Source organism: Nomascus leucogenys, chromosome 6 (assembly GCF_006542625.1).
Source record: "Nomascus leucogenys isolate Asia chromosome 6, Asia_NLE_v1, whole genome shotgun sequence".
In the NCBI taxonomy this organism is placed as follows: Eukaryota; Metazoa; Chordata; class Mammalia; order Primates; family Hylobatidae; genus Nomascus; species Nomascus leucogenys.
Window position 1 is genome coordinate 44427151 of NC_044386.1, and position 16813 is coordinate 44443963.

Sequence of the window (16813 nt, forward strand, 5' to 3'; positions counted from 1 at the left end):
GCTATATATATTTCTTCCATGTCCTAGCACCATTTGTTCAGAACAGTATACTTTCTCCTCTGAATTGCCTTTTCACCTTTGTCAAAAATCTGTTGTCTATATATGTATGCATGGTTTTATTTCTGGACTCCATCCTGTGCCAACGATTTCTTTGTCAATCTTTATTATCAATAGCACATTGTATTGGTTACTGTAGCTTTATGTATTGAAATCAGGTAGCATTAGCTCTCCAAGTTTTTTGTTCTTTTTCGAAATTGTTTTGGCGATTGTAGATCCTTTGCATTTCCATATGAATTTTGTAATCAGCCTGTCAAATTCTGCTTGAGATGGAAGTGAATGTACAGCTCAGATTGGGAAGAATTGACATCTTAACCATATTGAGCCTCCTGAAGCATGAAAAAGGTGTATCTCTTCATTTATTCAGATTTTCTTTAATCAGTGTCAGTAATGTTTTGTAGTTTCCAGTATGCAGGATTCTTACATCTTTGGTCAGATTTATCCCTAAATGTTTTCTAGTTTTTGATGTTATTATAAATGATATTGTTTTAATTTTTTTATTTTCACTTGTTCATTAGTGGTAAATAGAAATACAATTGATTTTTTAATATATTAATTTTGTATCCTACATGATTGCTAAACTCATTATTAGTTCTAGCAACTGTTTTGTAGATTCTTTAGGATTTCCTGCATAGGTGGTCATGTCGTCTTCAAATAATGACAGTTCTACTTCTTTCTTTTCATCTGGATGCCTTTAATTTATTTTTCTTGCTTACAACCTCCAGTTAAATGTTTACTAGAGGTAGTGAGAGCAGACATACTTGTCTTTTTCCCAATCTTAGAGGAAAGCTTTCGTTTTTACAAGTATGATGCTAGCTCTAGGTTTTTGTTTTTGTTTTTATAGATGCTGTTTATTAGATTGAGTACTCCCTTTTATACCTAGTTCGCTGAGAGTTTTTTTTATCAGAAACTGATGTTGGATTTTTTCGAAGGCTTTATTCATGTCTGTTGAGACTATCATATGCTTTTCTTTTTAAGTTTGTGTTTATATGGTGTCTTATATAATTTTTTTGAAAGTAAAACAACTTTGAATTCCTGGGATAGACCTAACTCAGTCATGATGTTTTATCCTTTTTAAATATTGATTGATTTGCTAAATTTTGTTTAGCATTTTGTATCTATGTTCATGAGGGATATTGGTTTGTAAATTTCTTTTTTCATTATTTGTCTGTCTGGTTCTAATATCAGGGTAATGGAGAACTCACAGAATTAGTTGGAAAGTATTTGCTCTTCAATTTTTTGGAAATTTGTGGAGAATTAGAATTATTCATTAACCGTTCATTCATGAATGTAACATTCATTAAATGTTTGGTGGAATTCACCAATAAAGCCATCTGGATCAGAGTTTTCTTTGTGGGAAGGTTTTTAACTGAAAATTTTATTTCTTTAATAGATATACATATTTTTGTTTTGTTGTTTTAGTTTTGAGACGCAATCTCAGCTCACTGCAACCTCTGCCTCCTGGGTTCAAGCGATGCTACTGCCTCAACCTCCCGAGTAGCTGGGACTACAGGCACTCACCATCATGCCCTGCTAATTTTTGTTTATTTTTAGTAGAGTCGGGGTTTCACCATGTTGGCCAGGCTGGTCTCTAACTCCTGGCCTCAAGTGGTCCACCCACCTTGGCCTCCCAAAGTACTGGGATTACAGGTGTGAGCCACCTGATGCCCGGCCTATCTCTTTATATTCTCTTTTTCTTCTTGAATGGGCTTTGGTAGTTTGTGTCTTTCGTGTGTCTGTCCTTCATCTAAATTGTTAAATATATTAGTTTGTGGTTGTTCATAATATTCCCTTATTATCCTTTTAGTATCTGTAGATATCTATATTGATGTCATCTCTCTGACTCCTGATATTGGTAATTTGTGTCCACACTCTTTTTTCCTGGTCAATTTAGAAATTTATCAATTTTATTAATCTTTGCAGGGTAGCTTTCAGTTTCCTTTTTCTTTCCCCACCTCCTTTTTTTTTTTTTTTTTTATTATACTTTAGGGTTTTAGGGTACATGTGCACAATGTGCAGGTTTGTTACATATGTATCCATGTGCCATGTTGATTTCCTGCACCCATTAACTCGTCATTTAGCATTAGGTGTATCTCCTAATGCTGTCCCTCCCCCCTCCCCCCACCCCACAACAGTCCCCGGAGTGTGATGTTCACCTTCCTGTGTCCATGAGTTCTCATTGTTCAATTCCCACCTATGAGTGAGAACATGCGGTGTTTGGTTTTTTGTCCTTGCGATAGTTTACTGAGAATGATGTTTTCCAGTTTCATCCATGTCCCTACAAAGGACACGAACTCATCATTTTTTCAGTGTGGCGATTCCTCAGGGATCTCGAACTAGAAATACCATTTGACCCAGCCATCCCATTACTGGGTATATACCCAAAGGACTATAAATCATGCTGCTATAAAGACACATGCACACGTATGTTTATTGCGGCACTATTCACAATAGCAAAGAGTTGGAACCAACCCAAATGTCCAACAACGATAGACTGGATTAAGAAAATGTGGCACATATACACCATGGAATACTATGCAGCCATAAAAAATGATGAGACAGAGTCTTGCTCTGTCACCCAGGCTGAAGTGCAGTGGCGTGATCACAGCTCACTGCAGCCTCGGTCTCTGGGGCTCAAGTGATCCTCCCACCTCAGCTTCCCAAGTAGCTGGGAACACAGGTGTGCACCATTCCATCCAGCTAATTTAAAAATTTTTAGTAGGGACAGGGTCTCGCTATGTTGCCCATACTGGTCTTGAACTCCTGGGCTCAAGGGATCCTCCTGCCTTGGCCACCCAAAATGCTGGGATTACAGGCATCAGCCACCTTTCCTTTAGCTTCATTGATTGTGTCTCTGGTTTTTCTGTTTTTGATTTTATTTCTTTGATTTCTTCTCTGATATTTATTAATTCATTTTTTTGCTTATTTTGGGTTTAATTTGCTTTCTGTATGACTTAAATCCTATTATGTTTATTGTGACTTGTTTTGTGGCACAAAATATTGTTTATCTTGATAAAATATCCCATGTGCACTTGAAAAGAATGTGTATTTTGCTGTTGTTTAGTGGACCTGTCTATACAAGTCAATTAGGTCATCTTGGTTGATAATGTTTGGAAAATCTGTATCATTACTGATTTTCTGCTGACTTGATCTATGAATTATTGAGAGGGGGTATTGAAATATTTTATTAGAATTGTGGATTTTCTATTTCTCCTTCTAGTTCTATTAATGTTTGTCTCATGTAAGTTGAAGCTCTTGTATTAATTAGGTGAATAATGTTTTTAGAATGTCCTATCCTTTTGGTTAATTCACCCCTTTATCATTATGAAATGACATTTTAAACTCTCTAGTAACAATGTTTGCTCTGAAATCTAGTTTGTTGGTCATTAATATACCCATTTATTCTTTCTTTTGTTAAAGTTAACATTTTTTTTTCATTTTTAAACTTAACCTATTGGTGTTTTTCATATTTAAAGTATATTTTTTATAGATAGCATATTATTGCCTTGCTTTTTTATCCAATCTGATAACTTCTGTCTTTTAATTAGGTGTGTTTGGACCATTTACATTTTTTTCTTCTATTTACTTATCTTTAATTGACAAATAAAAATTGTACATATTTATGGTGAAAAACTTGATGTTTTGAAACATGTATACATTGTGGAGTGACTAAATCAAGCTTATTAACATATGCATTATTTCACAGTTATCTTTTTAAAATTTTTATTTTTTAAAAAACTTTTGTGGATACATGACAGGTGTATATATTTATGTGCCACATGAGATGTTTTGATACAGGCATGCAATGTATTACACATCATGGAAAATGGGGTATCCATCCCTCAAGTATTTATCCTTTGTGTTTCAAACAATCCAATAATACTCTTTTAGTTATTTTTAAACGTACAATTAAATTGTTTTGATTATAGTCACTATGTTGTTCTATCAAATATTAGGTCTTATTCATTCTTTCTATTTTTTTTGTACCCATTAACCATACCCACCTCCCCACCACACCTCACTGCCCTTCCCACCCTCTGGTAACCATTCTTGTATTCTCTAACTTCATGAGTTCAATTATTTTTATTTTTAGGTCCCACACGTAAGTGAGAATATGTGATGTTTGTCTTTCTGTGCTGGCGTATTTCACTTAACATAATGCCCTCCAGTCCCATCCATGCAGTTGCAAATGACAGGATCTCATTCTTTTTTATAGCCGAATAGTACTCCATTGTGTATAGGTACCACATTTTCTTTATCCATTCATCTATTGATGGACACTTAGGTTACTTCCAAATCTCGGCTACTGTGAACAGAGCTGCAGCAAACCTGAGAGTGAAGAAATATACTGACTTCCTTTCTTTGGGGTGTATACCCAGCAGTGGGATTGCTGGATTATATGGTAGCTCTCTTTTTAGTTTTTTGAGGAACTTTTAAACTGTTCTCCATAGTGGTTGTATTAACTTACGTTCCTACCACCAGTGTATGAAGGTTCCCTTTTCTTCACATCCTTTCCAGCATTTGTTATTGCCTGACTTTTAAATAAAAGCTATTTCAACTAGGGTGAGATGACATCTTATTGTGTTTTTTTAAACCTTTCCTATGGTGCTGATCACTGTAGTTTTTATTTGCATTTCTCTGATGATCAATGATGTTGAGCACCTTTACATATGCTTGTTTACCATTTGTATGTCTTTTTTGGGTGGTAGGAACTTAAAACCTACTCTCTTAGCAATCTTCAAGTATGCAATATGTTGTTATTAAATACAGTCACCACATTCTACAATAGATCTCTTTAACCTGTTCCTCCTAACTGAAATTTTGTATCCTTTCATCAACATTTTCCCAATATCAACCTTCAACCCTCATTCCCTAGTAACTACCATTTTAATCTCTGCTTCTATGAGTTCAGACTTTTTTAGATTCTACATATAAGTGAGATCATACAATAATTGTCTTTCTGTGCTTTGTTTATTTCACTTAACATAATGATAACGTCCTCTAGTTTTGTCCATGTTGTTGCAAATGACAAGATTTGCTTCTTTTTTTTAGGCTGAATTTCTTTAACCATTTATCCATTGAGGGACACTTAGACTGATTTCTTTTTTTTTTTCAGTTGAGACGGAGTCTCGCTCTGTTGCCCAGGCTGGAGTGCAGAGGCATGATCTCGGCTCAATGCAACCTCCGACTCCCAGGTTCAAACAATTCTCCCATCTCAGCCTCCCGACTAGCTGGGATTACAGGTGCATGCCACCATGCCCGGCTAATTTTTGTATCTTTAATGGAGACAAGGTTTCGCCATGTTGGCCAGGCTTGTCTTGAACTCTTGACCTCAAGTGATCTGCCCGCTTCTGCCTCTCAAAATGCTGAGATTACAGACGTGAGCCACCACGCCTGGCTCCCTAGATTGATTTCATGTCTTGGCTATATTGTGAATAATGCTGCAATGAATATGGGAGTGCCAATATCTCTTTGACATACTGATTGCATTTCCTTTGGATATATACACAGCAGTGGGATTGGATCATACTGTAGTTATATTTTTAATTTTTTGAGGAACCGTTATACTGTTTTCCATAACAACTATACTAATTTATGTTCCCACAAACAGGGCACAAGTGTTTCCTTTTCCTTTTCTCTATATCCTTACCAAGACTTGCTATGTTTTCTCTTTTTTGATAATAGTTATTCTAACAAGTGTGAGGTAATATAAATATCTCATTGTAGTTTTTTGTTTGTTTTTGAGACTGAGTTGGGCTTTGTTGCTCAGGCTGGAGTGCAGTGGTGCGATCTCAGCTCACTGCAACCTCTGCCTCCTGGGTTCAAGTGATTCTCCTGCCTCAGCCTTCTGAGTAGATGGCGTTACAGGTGCGTGCCACCATGCCCGGCTAATTTTTTGTATTTTTAGTAGAGACGGGGTTTCACCGTGTTAGCCAGGATGGTCTCAATCTCCTGATCTTGTGATCCTCCCACCTCGGCCTCCCAAAGTGCTGAGATTACAGGTGTGAGCCACTACACCCGGCCCTGTTGTTCATTCTTTTATCTTTCTGTTTCATCTCATTTAATCACCACAATAACCTGACAAGATAGGAACTATTATTATCTCCATTTTTCTTTTTCTTTTTTTCTTTTTTATGGCAGGGGGGAATGAAGTTTCACTCTTGTCACCTAGGCTGGAGTGCAATGGTGCAATCTGGGCTCACTGCAACCTCCGCCTCCTGTGTTCAAGTGATTCTCCTGCCTCAGCCTCCCAAGTAGCTGGGATTACAGGCATGCATCACCACGCCCAGCTAATTTTTGTGTTTTTAGTGTTTTAGAGATGGGATTTCATCATGTTGGCCAGGCTGGTCTTGAATTCCTGACCTCAGGCGATCAGCCCACCTTGGCCTCCCAAAGTGTTGGGATTACAGGTGTGAACCACCACGCCCAACTTCATTATAGTTTTAATTCACATTCCCTGATGATGAGTGGGTTGACTATTTTTCCATGTACCTGTTGGCCATTTGTATGTCTTCTTTTGAGAAATGTCTATTTAGGTTCTTTGCTCATTTTAAAATCAGGTTGTCTTCTTGCTATTGACTTGAGTTCCTTATATATTTTTGATAATGACCCCTTATCAGAAGTGTTGTTTGCACATATTTTCTCCCACTCTGTAGGTCATCTTTTTACTCTGTTGATTGTTTCTTTTGCTGTGCAGAAGCTTTTTAGTTTGATGCAATTCTGTTAAGTTTTCCAGTATGACTGGGGGAATAGTGTATTATGTATTCTTTTGTGTCTGGTCTGCTCTTCTCTCCACTCAACATTGTATCTGTAAGATTTATTTGTGTTGTTTCATGTATCAGTAGTTTGTTACTTATTGATTGATGTTTAACATTCCAATATGCAAACAAACTACATTTATTTACCAATTTTATTATTGATGGACATTTAGATTGTTTGGGGTTACTATGAATAAAATTGCCATGGACATTTATGTAAGAGTGGTTTGAGAGGTATATGACAGCACTGTGCTCTAGATGCTGTGAGAGCACAGATGACTGTTTCTGAGGATAGTGAAGCTTGATCTGAGTTTTTAGGGGTGTAAGAGATGACTGATGGGAAAGCAAAGGAGAGGTTTCTAGACAGGAGGAAGAGTCATAAGCAAAAAGGAAGAGAATCAGGAATAAATTCTAGGAAAGGAGGCAGAGAAGAGACCAAAGTGGTAGGTGGACATCGTTATGATGAATTAAAGGGTTCAAACTTCACCCCAAGGAATTTCAAGCATGGTAAGATTTTCTTTCAATAAAAGTATCTCTGATCGCAGCGTGGAAAATGGATTGGAGAAGGGTGGAACTGGAGACTGGGAGACCTGTTAGGAAGTTTTGGTGAGGGGCTTGCCAAAACAGATAACAAAACATTATGTTATAAAGTTACAACAGTTAAGTCACCATGGTACTCTACCAAAAAAAAAAAAAAGATAGATTTGAATGTAAAATTTGTGTATAATGAAAATAACACAATGCTACTGAACAAATAATAAAGTGGGGAGAAAATATTTCAAAATATATAGTAGACAAATGGTAACTATATTAACAATTCCCTAAGATAAATAAGAAAAGGGCAAAAAAATCTAATAGGAAAATAGGTAAGGAATGTAAAGGGGCAATTTACAGATGAAATACAAATGGCCAATTATGAGAAAATGTTAAACTACTGCCTAAGTGATTAAGTCTAAAATTAAAATAATGAGAAAAATTTATATTTCACAGTAGCAAAAGGTAAAAATATTTATGATATCAAATGCTGGCTTGAGAATAGGTAAACACGTGTTAAAAATGTAACACGACTGTGGTGGCTCACGCCTGTAATCCCAGCACTTTGGGAGGCCGAGGCGGGGGGTTCACCTGAGATCCGGAGTTCAAGACCAGCCTGGCCAATGTGGTGAAACCCTGTCTCTACTAAAAATACAAAAATTAGCCAGACATGGTGGCGGGTGCTTGTAATCCCAGCTACTTGGGAGGCTGAGGCAGAAGAATTGCTTGAACCCGGGAGGTGGAGGTTGCAGTGAACCAAGATCACACCATTGCACTCCAGCCTGGGCAACAGGAGTGAAACTCTGTCTCATATTAAAAAAAAAAAAAAAGTAAATTGGTGCAATCATTTGGAAAGCAATTGGCACATATCTTTTGACCTTGAATATATTATGGGAAATATTTGAAATATTTGCACAGAAATTTTCCCAGAAATATTTTCACTATAAAACAAAGGTATACTTCCAATGTTATTCATTTCAATGGTGCTTATAATAGTAAAAACATGGGATACTCTAAGTAGGAGTTTGATAAGCTGTGTTACATCTACATGGTGGAACACTCTTCCTATATATTTTTTAAAATTAAGCATATATATAAATATATATATATATTTCAAGAATAGAAAGGTATTGACAGTATGCTATTGGTGAAAAAGGTCAAGTTCTAGAAAATAATGGAAGGTATGATGTTATTTTTACAAACATTTGTTAAATCTAGTATATGTCAGAAACTGGGCCATTAACTAGTGATCCAGAAAAGAACAAGATAGAAAAAGTTCTGGCAATTGTGGAGTTAAAAAAATGTCAACAGGTTAAAAATTGTTAACCCCTGGGGAATGAGAATGACAGCAGTGGGAGGGGGAAAGGATGTTTACTTTTTTCTTTATTCACATATTTGGACTATTACATTTTTGTCAATAAGCAACTTTTGCTTTTGTAATTTAAAAACTAAGCCTTAAAAAGTCAGTTATACTATTTTTTATCAAATATTTAAAGCAATGGTAAACCAATTAACATTCTTGAAAGTGTGAAGAAATGGATGCTCTTATACTCTGTTTTAGAGAGCTTTCATTTGCATATACATTTTGGATTGCAACTTGGTAATATGTATTTTTTAAAACCTTAAAAATTTGCTTTGATACAAAAATTTTCTAGGAATTTATCTTGGGGAAAGATTTAAAAGTATGAAAAAATCTACAAATATGTTCATTGCAGCTTTCTGTATAACAGTGTAAAATTAGCAACAACTTAAATATCCTTCAACATGGGATTGCTTAATTAAATCATGGTACAAATGTAAAATTTAAAATGACTGTTGGCAGCACGTTGGTTGCCACCCTAACAGTCATTTTCCTTTTCTCCCTTGCTAACAGAATTGCCATTTTTTGAAGATATTGAGTGGCAAGATGATCAAGGAAGATGGGTGCAGTTCAGGTAGTGAATTGTGATTAATGATGGTAACCTTACACCTATGTATTTGGTTTAGGAGTTGACAGATGGTCTATTTCCGGTCAGTGAAACATCAAAGTAGTTATCTGTGTTTTTTGGAAGTATACATTATATTAAGAGATGTATGAAGAGAAAACTGTTTATTTTCACCTTCTTTGGATATTTTGTGTGAAGATGTAAGAATGTGGTGCTTGGAGCTATGTAGCTGTCTGAGGCTCTGAGAGAAAGCCATGAGAGTCACAGAGAAACCACCCAAAGCCTTTACTGTTGAATGGTCATGACCAATTTTGAAACGAATGCCAGACTTTTTAATTATTAATGTTTCTTTTAGTTGAGCATCAACATTGCTTACAAGTAAAATTGACCTTATTGATAAAGCTCTATAGGCAGTGAAAAGAGGTACAACTCTGGAATTAGCTTAGGTTGAAATCTTGGGTAGCTCTTACTAGTGCTACTCACCATTACACCATGCACTATTTACTTAAATTATCAAAGCCTTAGTTTTCCCATCTGTAAAATGGGAATAATATAGTTTCTGTCTTATAAGTTTTTAATGTCAGTGACAAATATATATATACAGAGTTTAGCAGAGTGACTTTAGTAAAGCTCAGTATTAGCTATTGTTAATAAAGTAACAATATTAATCTATACTTATATGAGAGAGTATGCATGTAATATTAAGTGATGAAAGCACCATTATGTATAGTAGTTACCATTTTATAAAAATAAATATATATCCCTAGAAAAGTTCTAGAAATGAATACCAATTATGGTATTATTAATAACAATGCTTATCTTTGGGTATTAGGATTACTGATACTTTTAATTCTGTTCTTTTTATTTTTCTAAATGTTCCGGAATTTTAATAAGTAAGCATATATTCTACATATACATGTACATACACACAAATATACATATATATTTTTTAAAGTAGTTAAATTTGGTGGGTGGTATGAAGAGGCAGAAAGAATGGAAAAACCTGCAGAGAATATTCAGAAGGAGTGAGGAAAAGGGAGTGAGTACAGCTGCAGAAGCAAAGGGAGGAACCGATTTTAAGAAAAGGGTAGTCAGCGTTATGGAGTGCTTCTGGAGAGTGACACATCAGATAAAGACTGAAAAGCATTCACTGAATTTCATCTTATGGAGACCAGTGGCCACCTTAGAAAGAACTATGTCAACTAAGAAACTAGAGTGCAGTGAAAATGAGAAGTAAATGCTCAACTAAGAAATGAGTTGAAAAGCGACTAAATGGCAAAAGTAAATGTATATTAATCTTTCAATAAGCTGGACTGTGAAGAAGAAAGAGAGGGAGTGTTTCAGGAAGAATTCAGCAAAGAAGAGATGTAAGCTACAGAATGGGAGAGAGAGTAGTTAGGGCAGGGGTCCCAAAGAGGCAGAAGAAAATGATATCCAGTTGTACTTGTGTGGGAAAAAATTCTTTCCGCGAGAATTTTCATCACTTCATTTAGTGGTGTTTTTCATTCCCTTAATGGTATATTTTGATGGACAGAATTTCATAATTTTAATGTAATAAAAATATTTTTCATTATTGTCAGTGATTTTATGTCTTATTGTAAAAATAATTTCTTATCCCAAGGTCATAAAGATGTTCGTCTATATTCTCTTCTAAAAATGTTTAAAATTTGCATTTAAGTCCATAGTTCATCTTCAATTGATTTTTGTGTATGGCATGAGGTAGACATCTTATTTCATTAAAAAACAATAGAAAGCCAATTATCCCAGGCTCGTTACCTTTATCCATTGGTATTTTGTGGTACCTCTGTCATGCACAATAGTGATTTCTGAGAGCTAAGTGTTAGCATCTCTCCCCAACTCTGCATTCAGTAAAGTCATATTGGTACCTTGAAAGCAAGCAAGTTTTAGTATTTACACATGGAAATCAGCAGGCAACTACAAACAAGGCTGTTTTGGCTGGGGAGCTGGCTTGTTCATGATGAATGGCTTTTGCAAAAAGAATCTAGATTCTAGAATCTAGACGCTAGATTTCAATTGCTAATATTTTGGTAGATTTAGCATAGATTGTTGCATCTATGTTCGTGAGTGAGATTAATCCGAAATTTTTTTTTCTTGTAATACTTTTGCTTGGCTTTTGAATGGAAATTGCGCTATCATTGTAAATTAACTGGGAATTGCTTTCTTTCTTTCTATTCTCTGGAAAAATTTGATTAAAATTGAAATTAACTCTTTCCAGTAGAACTTACTGGTAAAATCATTTTGGGCCTACTATGGTGTGTGTGCGTGTGTGTGTCTGTGTGCGTGTGTGTGTCTGTGTGTGTGTGTGTGTGTGTGTGTGCATGCATGCGTATGCCTGTGAAAAGATTTAGGGTACTGATATAATTTCTTTTTCTTTTTTTTTTGATACAGAGTCTCATTCTGTCGCCCAGGCTGGAGTGCAGAGGTGCCATCTCGGCTCACTGCAACCTCCGCCTTCTGGGTTCAAGTGATTCTCGTGCCTCAGCCTCCCAAGTAGCTGGGACTATAGACCCCTGCCACCACGCCTGGCTAATTTTTGTATTTTTAGTAGATACGAGGTTTTGCCTTGTTGGCCAGGCTGGTCTCGAACTACTGACCTCAAGTGATCCACCTGCCTCAGCGGTGCCGGGATTACAGTGAGCCACAGTGCCTGGCCAACAATTTCAATATTGGTTTTAAGACCATTCATGTTTTCCTATTTTCACTTCATTTTTTTTTCTGGTTTTTTTTTTTTTTTGGAGTCCATTTTCTAAGAAGTTGTCCTTCTTACTCAAGTTATCAAATTTATTGGCATAAAGATTTTCTTAACATTCATGTGTTAGCTTTTTAATTATGCTTGATCTGTACTTTTTAAAATTTTTTCAATATTTTAATATGTGCCTCCCTTTTTATTGATCAACTTTGCCAGAGGTTTGCTAATTTTGGTTGGCGTTTCAAAAACAACCTTTTTCTTTGTTGATGCTCTTTGGTGTGTATTTGTTTTCCATTTCTTTAATTTATATTTTGATTATTTTCTTACTTTTAATATCTTGTTCTGTTGCCCATTTTCTAATGTTAAAAGTCTGGCCGGATACAGTGGCTCACTGCACAGTGGCTCGCTGCCAGACCTAACTTTTAACATTAGAAAAAGAGCATTTTTGGAGGCCAAGTTGAGAGGATAGTTTGAGGCCAGGAGTTTGAGATCACCCTGGCCAACATAGTGAGACCCCTGTCTGTACAAAATAAATAAAATTAAGTCTTATTAATTTTTACCTTTTCTTTTTTCTAAAGTTTGGCTATATATTTTCTCCTAGTACTACAAGTTTTGATCTCTACTATTTTTGTTATAATTTAGGTCAATTTTTAAAACTTCCATCATATTTTTCTTTATTCCATGAATAATTGCTAAATATGTAACTTTTTGAATATTTTCAAAATTTATTTATTGTGACTAGTATTATAGTTATAATATGCTCTATATAACACTGATGCATCAAAATTTATCAAGACTTGCTTTATCTCCTAACACATGGTCCATTTTCATATGCACTACGTGTGTATTTAAAAGGTTTCAGTTTTTGCAGTTGCTGGGTACAATGTTCTATATATTTCTATTAAATGAAACTGTTCATATATTCCTTATCCTTACTAAGTTTTAAAAATCTGCTTTACCTGTTAATTATTAAGAGAGTTTCTTAAAATCTCTCATCTTGATGGTAGATTTGTCAATTTCTCCTTGTGATTTTGTCAATTTTTGATTTATACTAAAGGTAAGTTACTATTTGAATAAGTTTTTCTCAACATTTTATTGACTTCCATGTGAAACTGACTTCTACATTAAACTTGAATAGTTCAGTGAACATTTATACATGTTTTGCCTAGATTTATGAACCACTAATGTTTGCCACATTGCTTTCTCTATTTCTATATGTGTATGGATGAATATATATGTATATATTTTTTAACATAGAGGTGAAATTGACATAAAATTAACAATTTAGAGTGCAAAATTCAGTGGCATTTAGAACATTCACAATGTTGTGCAACCACCACCTCTATTTCTAAAACATTTTCATCACCTCAGGAAAAGCCTTGTATCTATTGAGCAGTCACTTCCCACTCCCCCAACCAGCTCTTGAGAACCACCAATCAATATGTCACTATGGATTTACCTATTCTAGACTGTTCATGTAATATGGGATCTTTTTATTTGGCTTCTTCATTTAGCATAATCTTTTGAAGTTCAAGAACGTTGTAGCATGTATCAGTACTTCATCTCTTTTTATGGCTGAGTAATATTCCATTATATGTATGTATATTTTGTTTATCTGTTCATCTGTTAATGGACATTTGGACCATTTCTGTTAATACCTTTTGGCTATTGTGAATAATGTTGCTATAAACATTTGTGTAAAAGCATCTGTTTGACCTTCTGTTTTCAAATCTTTTAGGTATATAGTTAGGAGTGGAATTGTTGGTCATATGGTAATTATATGTTTAACTTTCTGAAAAAAACCCTATCTGTTTTTACAGCGGGTGCATAATTTTACATTCCCACTAGCAATTTGTGAGAGTTCTAATTTCTCCACATCTTACCAATACTTGTTATTTTCCAGTGATGACAATGATGATTATTACTATTATGGCTGACCTAGTGGGTATGAAGTGGTATCTCATTGTGGGTTTGATTTGCGTTTCTCTAGTGACTAATGATGCAGAACAGTTTTTCATGTGCTTGTTGACAATTTGTATAGTCTTTTTCAGAGAAATAGCTATCAAGAACTTTGCTCATTTTAAAATTGGGTTGTCTTTTTGTTATTGAGTTGTTAAAGTTCTTTAGATGTATTCTGGACAGTGAACTCTTTTTTTTTATTTTTGACAGAGTCTCGCTCTGCCACCCAGGCTGGAGTGCAGGGGCACGATCTTGGCTCACTGCAACCTCCACCTCCCGGGTTCAAGCAATTCTCCTGCCTCACCTCTCGAGTAGCTGGGATTAGAGACATGCACCACCACGCCCAGCTAATTTTTAGTAGAGACAGTGTTTCACCATCTCTACTACATATTGGCCAGGCTGGTCTCAAACTCCTGACCTTGTGATCTACTGGCCTTGGCCTCCCAAAGTGCTGGGATTACAGGCGTGAGCCACCGCGCCTGGCCTCTGGACACTAGACTCTTATCACATATATGATTTGCAAGTATTTTCTCCCTTGTATTGTAATAATGGCCTTTGATGTACAAACATTTTTCATTTGATAAAATCAAATTTATCTATTTCGTCATCTGTTGCTTATGCTTTTGATAGCATATCTAAGAATCCACTGTCCAAGGACATGAAAATTTACCCCTATGTTTTCCTCTAAGAGTTTTATAGTTTTCACTCTTACATTTAGGTCTTTGATCCATTTTGAGTTAATTTTTCTATGTGCTGTGATGTAAGGGGTCCCTCTTTATTCTTTTGCCTGTGATATTCAGTTGTCTCAGTACCATTTGTTAAAGACACTATTCATTCCCCATTGAATGGTCTTGGCATCCTTGTTGAAAATCAGTTGGCCATAGATGTATGGGTTTACTTATGGACTCTCAAGTTTTACTCCATGGATCCACAGGTTTATCCTTATGCCAGTATCACATTATTTTGATTACTTTAGATTTGTGTAAGTTTTAAACTAGGAAGTGTGTGACTTCCAGCTTTGTTATTCTTTTTCTTTTTGAGACGGAGTCTCGCTTCATTGCCCAGGCTCAAGTGCAGTGGCACGATCTCGGCTCACTGCAACCTCCACCTCCTGGGTTCAAGTGATTCTCCTGCTTCAGCCTCCCCAGTAGCTGGGATTATAGGTGCCTGCCACCAGGCTGGCTAATTTTTGTATTTTAGTAGGGACGGGTTTTCACCATGTTGGCCAGACTAGTCTCAAACCCCTGACCTCAAGCGATCCACTTGCCTTGGCCTCCCAAAGTGCTTGGATTACAGGCCTGAGCCACCACGCCTGGCCTGTTATTCTTTTTCAAGTTTGTTTTGGCCCCTTGTAGCTATATGAATTCGAGGATTGGCTTTTACATTTTTGTGAAAAGGCCATTGGAATTTTGACAGGAATTATGTTATCTCTGTAGATTTGGATAGTATTGCCATCTTTAGTTTTCCAATCCATCAACACAAGGTGTGTTTCTATTTATTTAGCTCCTCTTTAATTTCTTTCAGCAATGTTTCAGTGTAGATGTCTTTCACTTCCTTGATTAAATTTATTATGAGTTATTTTTGTCTTTTGGATGTTATTATAGTGGAATTGTATTCTTAATTTCTTTTTCAGATTGTTTACTGCTTGTGTATAGCAACACAACTGATTTTTGAGTATTGTATTACACCTGAAATTTGGTGTAATTGGACGAAGAAAATATGGTATATGTATACCATGGAATACTACTCAGCCATTAAGAAAAAGAATGAAGTCATGTTTTTTGCAGCAACATGGTTGGAACTGGAGGCCGTTATCTTCAGTGAAATAACTCTGAAATGGAAAGTCAAATACCACATGTTCTCACCCATAAGTGGGAGCCAAACAATGTGTACACATGGACATGGAATGTGGAACAATAGACACTGGAGACTTGGAAAGGTGGGAGGGTTCGAGGGGGGTGAGGAGTGAGAAACTACCTTTTGGGCACAATTGTAGACTATCTGGGTGATGGGGACACTGAAAGCCCAGAGTTCACCACTGCATGATACGTTCATGCAACAAAACTGCACTTGTACCCCCTAAATCTATAAAAATAAAAAAAATAGTTTTCTAAAAGAAATTTTAAAGACACCTGGTTTAAGCAAGTACAATTTAGTTAACTATGCAGTTTTAGCATACTACTAATAAAGTATTTTAGTTCATAATAATAGCAAAAATATACATGATACCTAGAGTTAACAGTGTTAACTCTAAATGTTTGGTCATGATACCATTATGAAGGCTTCAAAAAGGAAAATTTATCATATGTTTTATTCTAAATTCCATATTTTTCTATCAGCTCTTTGGCTTTATAAATAAAGGCACTCATCACATCTTCCTCTGACATCCTTTTTGGAGGTTCTGTGCTTCCCATTTGGCCTTGCCTTTTAATTCTAGCATTTCTGAACACTCAATATTAACGTTTCCAATTACAGCTTGTTTGTAAAGCCCATACAGTTCTTTCAGTTCTTCATCATCTGGTCTTGTTTTCAGCTTCCTCACATCTTCTGTGACCATGTCAAAATCAGCCTGCAGGGACATGGTGGCGGCAGCTGGGCTGTTGCTGCTCTCCAGGCACTCCTTCTGTATGTCTTATACCATTTTTGTTCCTCATTTCCTCCATCACTGCCTTCTTTTGTATTCCATTGATTTTTTTTGTAGTGTACCATTTAATACCCTTCTAATTTTCTGGACATTTTTTTAGAGACAGGTTCTTGCTCTGTTGCCCAGCCTGCAGTGCAGTGGCATGATCATGGCTTACTGCAGCCTCAAACTCCTCTAATTTTCTTATCAGTATGTTAAAAAAATTTTGTATCCTGGCTAACACAGT

At 35.8% G+C, this 16813-nt stretch overlaps 1 pseudogene; it reads right to left on the reverse strand.

Moving 5' to 3' along the window:
- Positions 1-16258: 16258 nt before the first annotated feature.
- LOC100603659 lies at positions 16259-16590 on the reverse strand (annotated as a pseudogene).
- Positions 16591-16813: the final 223 nt, after the last annotated feature.